Below are 9860 nucleotides of genomic sequence, written 5' to 3'. Positions count from 1 at the left end.
CGCAACCCCTTTCTGGCAATATTGCCGCAAAACTAATTTACATACGAAAAACGATATAGCCGCAATATTGCGGCAATGTATTGCCAGAATGTTGCTGCAATATTGAGGCAATAAAGCCAGAAGATGTTGCCAGAAAGTCAATATTTTGGTAGGGATGCTGCTATATAATTCATAATTATCAGTTATACACTCAACCTTTAATACAAGAGTACCACATGCACTGGTAATAATAAACATGTGCATATAATACTTCCCGTTATAATACATTCTAATACTATTCAGTTCTTCTTGTGGAAATTCTTGAACTTGCAGCTTGCAACCTTAACCTTTTCAACTGATAAATTGATTTTCACATCAATGGAACTACCAAAGATTTCATCTTCCATTTCCAACGGTTAATCTAAAATTGCCATAAAAAGAGAAAACAAATATTCAGAATTCATAAATCTTTAATTTCCCTCTATGGTACATTATTCTTCTGTGTTGTCTGAAAAAGAAAAAAAGAATTTAACAATCAAGACATTAGAATTTTGTTGAAAAACATTTCATCAACTGGCAGGATCTGACGGTACTGTTTGCATATAAGATATGATCTGAACATGACTATTTTTATGTATACTATGAATTAAAAAATATGAATTAAACAAGTTTTGATTTGTCACATCCATCATATTTTAGAATTTATAACAATATAAACACATTTTATATAAATTTTCAAGTGGTCTTGCTTTTGTTGCTAATATTTCTGAGAATAAAACCAAAGCATGCTTTTACCTCTGACCCTTTCAGCCCTTCTTCTATCAATTTCCTCGAGTCTTTCCCATTTCTGGGGGCGTTCATCCTTCTCGATCTAATATTTAAAAAAAAATGCAAAATGAATAATTATTTTACAAGGAAGGCTGTCAAACTGTCCATTCTGTGAGAGAGAAACAACCCAAGCAACCAGGCAAAAAACCCTTAAAAGGAATGACCTTTTTCTTTTCAAAAAAAATGAACCAAGTTAACTTCATGGATTCATTTGAGGAGTTAATAACTTAAATAAGAGCTGTTAAATCTGTACCTTCAAGTTTATAAAAAAAAAAATGATGAAGGATCTTTCTTTCATACTGATAACTGATTAAAATGTTACCTCTTCCAAAAAGGCCTTGAAGTCTGCCCAGAAGGCAGTCAACTCTCCTGTATTAAAATACTTCTTCTTGTGAAGAAAGTGTCTCTGGAATAAAATAAAGATTTCATTAAAAAAATATACACTTTAATTCACTGTGATCTGCATTTGATTTTGGTTTAACTTTCCAAACCAAAAGTCTCTGATGAGACTGTAGCTCTACTGATCAATACTTATAACAAAGGAAACAAAAAGTAGCATTTGGACTTGAAACTTTGCAACAAAAAAAAATTAGACTTTTATCATTGGTTTTAGTCTTTCTTGCAGCAAGATTTATTGAAATCAAAGAAATTTTAATTTCAGTGACCATGGCAACACCATTCATCGAAACCAAAAATGGTACACAGAATTGTGTATCTTAGTGTAGTCTCTTTGTGTGCTAAGTTTAGTTATACATGTACTGAAGTCATACCAAAATTGTTGGAGGAGTAGCATTTTGATTGTTTACAGACAGATTTCTGTGATTTCTTAATGTTTTTCTCTGCTACATGCTTCATCACGCTTATACTGTGCCTATTATGACATCACATTGTGTTTGTTCCATAATACATCGACCAAGTATAGATTTACAATGGACCGGGTATAGATTAACATATGAAAGGGTATAAGTAATCCACCTCCTTCACGTGACAGACTTTAACCAATCGTAAGCCAAGATTTCATGGAAAAATCAACAATGAGGTTAATTAATATATGCAGATAAAGAAAATTTATCAATTAATTTTATAGATAGATTTATCAAATGATAAGTTAATTTAATATTTGTAGCAATCTGATCCTCCCTCTACATACTTAAGTGTAACAAAGCAAAGCAAATTAGATAAAAAACAAGATGTTTTTGTTGAAACACTCTGCGCCCGGTGGCAACAAAGTTTTAAAAAAGTTATTTTTAGCATATAAGTCACAGTCAAGGTCACAAGGTCATTGAGCTTGATGTCATTTGGAAGAACTTGATAAGTGGAGTATGCCTACGAAATATGAAGTCTCTAACTCTGATGGTTTAAAAGTTATGGTGAAGGTAAAAAAAAAGCTTTTTCAACATATAGGCCACAGTCAAGGTCACAAAGTCATTGACCTTGGTGTCATTTGTAAGAGCTTAATATGAAGTCTTTATCTTTCATGGTTAAAAAGTTATGGCAATTGAGGGTTAAAGTTTGCTGACAAAAAAAATATTTTTAGCATATAGGTCACAGTCTAGGTCACAAAGTCATTGACCTTGGTGTCATTAGAAAGAACTTTTAAAATTAGTGAAGCATGCATACCAAGTATGAAGTCTCTATCTTTTATGGTTCAAAAGTTATGGTGAAGGTTAAAGTTTGCAGACAAACAGGACAAAAACAATATATGTCTTGGATCTTTTGATCTGGGCTCATAAAAATACTTACTAATACAAATATAAATACTAAATAACTATTATTATTTTTTAGTATTCATAACCATGATCTTTTTTTTTTATTTTTTTTTCTCTATATATATCAAATATCTACCTTGTAATTCTCTTATCTAAAATTCATTAAATAGCATTTATTTGTGGGTGACCTCGAAAAAAAAAGATGTGTTTGTTATAATATACTGATACCCCATATGCCAGCTTACGGTTTAAGTTTCCCGATTGCAAGTCAAACGCCAAAGTCAAGGTCAAAGGTCAAAATTGTTGACATCAAAGGAAGGACTTGTCACAGAGAATAAATCTGTGAAATACGAAAGCCGTACTACTATCAGCTCAAAAGTTATGATCAAAGTTAAAGTTTTTTAACAGTGGGTTAAACTAGAAGTTCAAGGTCAAATGTTTTAATATATACCCATTGAAAGGTCTTGTAACAGTAAATATACAAGTGAAGTATGAAAGCCCTTGCACCAGCTGTTCAAAAGGTAAGGCCAAGATTCAAGTTATGAAACTTTCTTAAAATTGAGTCATACTCCAAGTTCAATTCAAAAGGTTAATTTGGTGTACCAATACAAAAGTATTGTCACAATGAATACCCAGGTCTGTGAAATATGAAGGCCATACTTTCACCCACTAAAATGATATGGCCAATGTGAAAAGATTTTGCAGACAGACAGGGCAAAAGCTATATAGATGTACCCCAGAATCTTTGATTATAGGGGTATAAAACTTGTTCCTGACACTGTCATTAACTTAGTCCTTTTGCTTTCAACTTAGGAGCATTATATAAATTTTCAATGAATCAATGCATTTTCAGTTTATGATTAATTAATAAAGCTGTGCCTTTACATCTGATCCACCTATCCTGGGGCTTTATGAATTTCATAATTTTAGTTGGACTCAATGCTTAAAATCTTGCTAACAGTTTGCTTGATATCCAATTAAAAGAATACAATTTTGAATACTTTTGATGGGTTAACCCACCCCCCCCCCTTAGGTTGGGTGGTGGTGGTGGGGGGGAGGAGACTGTAAATGCTAAAATTTTACCAGACAGAGCACAGTGTATGATGATGGACAACGAGAAACCCAAGGGCCTTGAATCGCTCTTCTGATCAATTGTACGATCTTTCACTAATATTTGAAGCCTCTAAGTTTATAAGACCCAAAATACATCAACCGAGAAATTTGATGATTCTTAGCCAGTTAGGACTGAAGATATTTCAATAGAGCTATAAAAAAACCATAAGTAGGTCATGGTGACCTACTTTTTGGTTGACATTCTCCAAAAGCCCAAGATGCCTCAACTGACAAAGTTTAACAATTCTAGGCCAATATAAAGTTCTCTTGGTCTTATTTTCCTGATTATCTCCCCTTGTATAAGGGTCCAAACCCTAGTTTTAGTTTAAATGGTACCCCTTGGGCCAAGGATGCCCTGTGACAAACTTGACAATGATTGCTCGAGTTATTGCCCACATTCTAAAAAGTTTATGCACACCGCACAAATGGCCATAGCATTAGCTCTTTGAGCCTATTGCTCAGAAGAGCTAAAAACAGTATACATGTACACCTATTTACTGGCTATGAGGACTATAGCTAGTTTATCATCCCCCAAGACAGCAACTATTCCCCAAGATGCAGCCGAGGGAAATAGTTTGCTGTCGAGGGAGATGATTAACAAGCTATTTTCCGAATAGTAAGTAAATTGGTGTTTTATTATGGCACCTGATCCCACCTTTGATGTTTCGGGGGTCCGTGTTTGCTGTTTGTTATCTCCATATCCTTCTATTATACTGAAGCTGACTTAACTTATATGTAAGGTCCAATCTGGATAAAACCAAGAGTTGTGAAATGAAAAATTGAACTTTCCTTCTGCATTAATCTTTAGCTTGGCATGGACCCATCTGTTTTTGTGTGTGTTCCAAGTGTTTACTTTTTGTCCTTGAGGTTAAAACAAATATATGTTAAAAAAAAAAAATAGATGACTTTCACATTAAATTTTACAAAAGTTATTCCCCTTTGCAGGGTCAATCCAGCGTAAGGCCCTGTTTTCCCTCTATAACCTTACCAAATTTATTGGTCAGTATCTTAAAAATTAAATCTGCAATGAATTTGTTCATTAAGATTTTCATGTTGCCCAAACTTTGGCAATACAGGTACAGATCTAAATTGTCCAATAACATTTGAAGATTGAAAATAATAACAGGTAACTTACAAAGGACAAAGTGGGAAAAACGAGAGTTACGCCGTCAAGAGGAGATAACTCTTAGTAGTGTGAAATTCGTCAAACTCAATTGCATTTCAAATTTTACATGAAAAGCTTCAAGTTACATGTAGTATTTGCAAGTCTAAAAGCAATATGATAAGAAAATCTTATTCCTTTTTAAAAGTATTACCATATTAAGGATTATACTGGTTAAACTTTCAGAATCTGTTTTGAAGTCCATTCTAGGCATTTTTAGGTGTTTACAAAGATGAGCTTCAGTCACCATCCTGGAATGCATATCTAAAATCACATAAAAATTCTCAATCTCAAACACAATTTATTTCATAAGAAAGGAAAAGGGCAGATATTTCAAACAAAACTGTTACATCTTTATTGCCCTCAAAGATAATGATTTCCTTATATGTAATGTGATGTTTTAAATTCTGTAAAAAGAAATACATTCAGTGAGCGAAACTTTACATCAAATTGTTGTTGTTTCTTTTTTTTTTTTTTTTTTGCATCATTTGTTAGGTTAAAAAACATTTTAAATAAATACTTAATTGTTATTACAGTAATTTTAAACTTCACCTGCATTTTGATATAAGGTGCCCGTGTTGATGAATACACCTGGGTGCTGACCAAGACAGCTCACTGCCTCAACATGGTCAATATTTTCTGTTTTTGGTAACCCAAGTCTCCATTATGTAATACACTAAAAAAAACACCCCCTTAGTTTACATGCAACACACAGTTATAAAGTAATTGAAATAATTGTTGATTTTATGCATTCCTCACCGTTATTTGCAGACGTCAGACTTCTCTTTTCAGTGACGTCACTGGTAACGTACATGTAAGACATAAATGGAGGCTGGAAAATTCCGGAAGGTACATATATTTTATAAGTTTTATACGGACGGTACGCACTGTATATTTGAAAATTATCTAGGTAAATCATTTACTGCCTTTTGAGATTTGTTGTGAAATTATCGCGAATTTCTTTCTTTTTTTAAATTTAGTTTTGCTCTTGAATTCGGATTGATTATATCTACCGATGACCGAGTTCAATTTTATGTGCCTCTACCGATATCCGATACACATGACGAGATTGGAGAACTTTTTATGTAAACTTTGTTAGCTGTTTTTATAGTAAATTTTAAACTAATGCGAACTGATAACATCATGCCAGACATGAAAGTGGACATAAGGTAAACAATGTGAAATAAATTGAAACATTAAATACGCAAAACATACACAACAAGTCAACAACGCACACACATGTGAGCTTCAGTTGTGATTGGGTTTAACCAAATATCATAATAATGTTTTATGTCAAAAAAAGATATCTTAGATTTTAAATATTATAATTATTCAAATACATGCAACTTCCGATCTAAGGACCCGTTATACATGCTATAAGAAGGATTTTATGGATGGTCATATCACTTATGATTGCTCTTCTTCCTGAATAACAGGTTAGGCCCAAAGTGCCTATTAATTGTTATGTTAAATAATATCTTGATTATAGTTCTCCAAAATCACTTAGACTATTAAGGAAAAATAGTTAGTTGTGGAAGTCAGCCATACTTTTATACAAAAAGTTCCTGTATTTTAAACAAAATTATGTAGTCCCTAGCAACAATAAATGTTTAACACATTGTTTTTTTCTCTTTAAAGCAAAATCTAAATGATAATTTGATTAATAAATAAAATTTAAAATAAAATAAAAAGGATTAGATTTATAGTCAACCTACATTTATCATACATGTATGTAAAAGTATAAATTTACAAAATATACAGCCTTTTCATTCTCAAACATAGGCTTTTCACACACATGTAAAACACCTTTTTAACGGTAAATGTAAATTTAACATGTGCCTGATAATACACATATTATATTCATTAGTGGTGTTCCAATTATCGATTATAATCGAAAATCAGTTGATTGCTGACATAATCCAAGCAATCGATTGCATTTTAAAAATTCTGATTAATCGGTTTATTATTTTTTTTTAGAAGCCATATAGTTTTTAACCATAATTTTCTATCCACAGCATTGCTTTTGACTTATTTGTGTAAATTAATGTTATAGTTTATAATACACATAAACTATACATGACATTTGTGCTTTATAAAACACATGTAAACCATGAGTTCATTAACGTACGTGTAACATGTGGTTGACTATACACATGTAAACCATGTGTTCATTAACGTACGTGTAACATGTGGTTGAAAAAACACATGTTAACCGTACGTTTATTCACGTACGTGTAATGTATGGTTCCACATAACATATGTTACACGTACGTTTCACATACGTAACACATACGTGTATTCCAAACATACGTTTCACGTACGTTATGTGAAACGTATGTAGTCACACACATGTTATACGTACGTTGTACCACATACGTGAAACGTATGTTTGTTATACACGTATGTGATACGTACATTTCACATACGTGATACATGTGTTATGTACAACCATATGTAACACGTACGTGGCACAATTAGCTGTGTAAATATGCCTTGTAATCTTGGAAAAATCAAACAATATATTTTTTTAAGATATGCCTTTCTGTCTCTTTCAACATTCTGAAGATGTTTTTTTAATTAAGTTGAATACATCATTGACATGAATTCAATTTTTGAAAGTTTAAATAATTATCAACGTGCACTATAAGAGGACTCCCGAGAATTAAAAAACTTGTGGCACCTCCCTGGTCCCTGAGATTACAAATTTGTTTTCCTGTATTTACCTGTCTATGAAACCTGTAAATAATTTTTCCTATATTTTAAAAACGTATTCATCTTCAGTCGCGTAACACATTCATTTCAATAAAAGGTGAAATATTCCTTTTAAAAAATTAAATTAACAGCAATTAAAACAGAATGTTAAATTTCAAATATCGTCTGTGGCATTTGCGTAATATTTATAAATTCTAATTATTATAATTTAAGTTTTTGTTATGCTAAGTATTTGATACATATATATTATTATAACAGTAACTTGATCCGAAGGGTCGTATCACGTCGAGTTGACAGGCGCGGATCATCAGATCTAACGAGACGCGAAGCGTCGAGTTTGATCTGATGATCCGCGCCTGTCAACGAGACGTGATACGGCTCTTCGGATCAAGTTACTGTTATAATGATAAATTTATTATATACCCCCTCATAACTAACGAAATAAAGCAAAAGAAAACTTTAGAGATCAATTGCATAACATTTATCCATAAAACAAAGCATAATTACAAGGGACTTTTTAACGCGCAAGAAAAATAACGTCATATTTCTGCGTACTACGTCATCAGCTTCAGAGAGTGGTGATATGGATTCAGAAAACAACATGTTGATGATCCGGAAAATCGGATCACGACGTCACGTGATAGCGTAAATTCAACAGTAAAATTGGGTGATACACAATAGGTATATAATAATTATATTTAAAACCTTAGAGTTATATACATGTATAGATTTTGATTGCTGGACGAAATCCATCACTAAAGTAAAATCACGAATTCCCTAATCCACTATTTGGGATGCAAAATTTTAGAATGCAATATTACCTTTCTCTAAATTGTCTAAATAGGCCTTCTTAAAAACGGCAAAAAATTATCAAACACAAGAGATGATTTTTTTTTTGTATTAAATGCTAATTGCATCAATGATAAATGTTGTATTCAAGCTCTGGGGCCATATTATGCATTTATTGACTGAGTTCGAGGGCAACATGCGTTTTGTCGGACCCAAGAACCAAACTGTCTGCCTGATGCTTTGTTATACCTTTTATTTTATTTTATATTTTTTGACATACATGTATTTTGTACAATATATATTCCGTAATATTACATTAGCTTTTTCACTGTTTAACACATAAGAATGAAAATGAGATTAAGCTCCGCCCATTCTGTGGCGTAAGCGGTCCAACATCTCTCCGAGCGGTCCAACATCTCACTCAGCGGTCCAACATAGATTTTTTATGCCCGCTCAGAAAAAAACATTAAAAATGTTAGACTTTTTCCCATAAGGATTTGTATAGGAACAAATTTTTAAAGGTATAACAAAATTTGATGATCTCACTTTTGATCCTTATTTCACTTTTTACTTCGGAATTACTAACTTGAACTAGTGAAAAAGTGAGATTGAGATCAAGAGTGGGCTCATCAAAGTTTAATGGCCCCCGAGCCTTGATTTTAAAAATATACGACACATTATTTTCTGTTTTATACATTCATAGTTGTATGTCAAATATTCTTTTTGTTAGTATTTCTGTATTTGTATTACTGAGTATCGCCAAATCCCCATAATCCGCAAGTACCCTAAATCCACCCCTTTCTGGAAACTCCGCGCAGTTTGTAAATGAGTACGAATGCGCAGTACGGTTAAGGCAACCCATGGAAAAAATATGGATAATTAGATCATAATGAGGTTTGACGTCATGACAGTTGCTCCGCCCTGATTGATCCTTATAAGGAAATAGAGCTCAAAATAACTATTTACCGATATTTGCAAGAATTTGTAACAAACGGCAATATTTCCATGTTTAAATAAATAATTATTAGTGATTTTCTCCTATATAGAATAGCATGTTTTTAAAATAATTCTCTTTCTTATGTGCCGTTTGGCTGCTTTCGGCTTCAGCCAAGCGCTTGCACTCGATGACACGGAATGTTGTTTACATCTAAAAACGTGGCGACATCAGCTGTGATATGCAGTGGATTTAAATGCAATAATCAGACATTCTTTAAAGAAAATAGGGATAAGATAAGAGACAAGGCATTGTTTATCCCTATTACGAGAATATGAGGACATTATTACAGAAAATAATGGAAGAATGAGACGATCTGCACCAGCTCCCTAGATCCATCACTGCAGTGCATTCAGCCCAGGTATGTATGCACATGTATGTACATTATGTAGATATGCTTTTGTTAACATCGAAGAAAAAACGATCGCGAGTGTGTACGTGTTTATTTAGATGTATTATCACAGTCAGTGAAAAACTAATGCAGTGCAGTGTGTGTCGCCCCCCCCCCCCCTCCTTCCCAACAGCCCACATAAAGTTGATCACTTTGTTTTACTAGAAATTTAAAAATGTAATT

The 9860-nt window shown here is 32.8% G+C and overlaps 2 long non-coding RNA genes across 2 annotated transcripts; both read right to left on the bottom strand.

Annotated features, from left to right (window-relative positions):
* Nucleotides 1-458: 458 nt before the first annotated feature.
* LOC134252188 (uncharacterized) lies at nt 459-1215 on the bottom strand. The gene is made up of 3 exons (XR_009988922.1): nt 1130-1215; nt 775-850; nt 459-487 (listed from the first exon to the last, which is right to left on the bottom strand). It is a non-coding gene; the product is annotated as an uncharacterized LOC134252188 (long non-coding RNA).
* A 3206-nt stretch (nt 1216-4421) lies between these two features.
* Nucleotides 4422-5484, bottom strand: LOC134252187 (uncharacterized). The gene is made up of 3 exons (XR_009988921.1): nt 5344-5484; nt 4946-5055; nt 4422-4490 (listed from the first exon to the last, which is right to left on the bottom strand). It is a non-coding gene; the product is annotated as an uncharacterized LOC134252187 (long non-coding RNA).
* Between the last annotated feature and the right edge of the window lie 4376 nt (nt 5485-9860).

Source organism: Saccostrea cucullata, unplaced genomic scaffold (assembly GCF_032062105.1).
Source record: "Saccostrea cucullata isolate Sc308-1 unplaced genomic scaffold, CSIRO_AGI_Scuc_v1 ctg1617, whole genome shotgun sequence".
NCBI lineage: Eukaryota > Metazoa > Mollusca > Bivalvia > Ostreida > Ostreidae > Saccostrea > Saccostrea cuccullata.
Note: the sequence above shows the minus strand (reverse complement) of the source record. Positions and strands in the feature narration are given on the sequence as shown.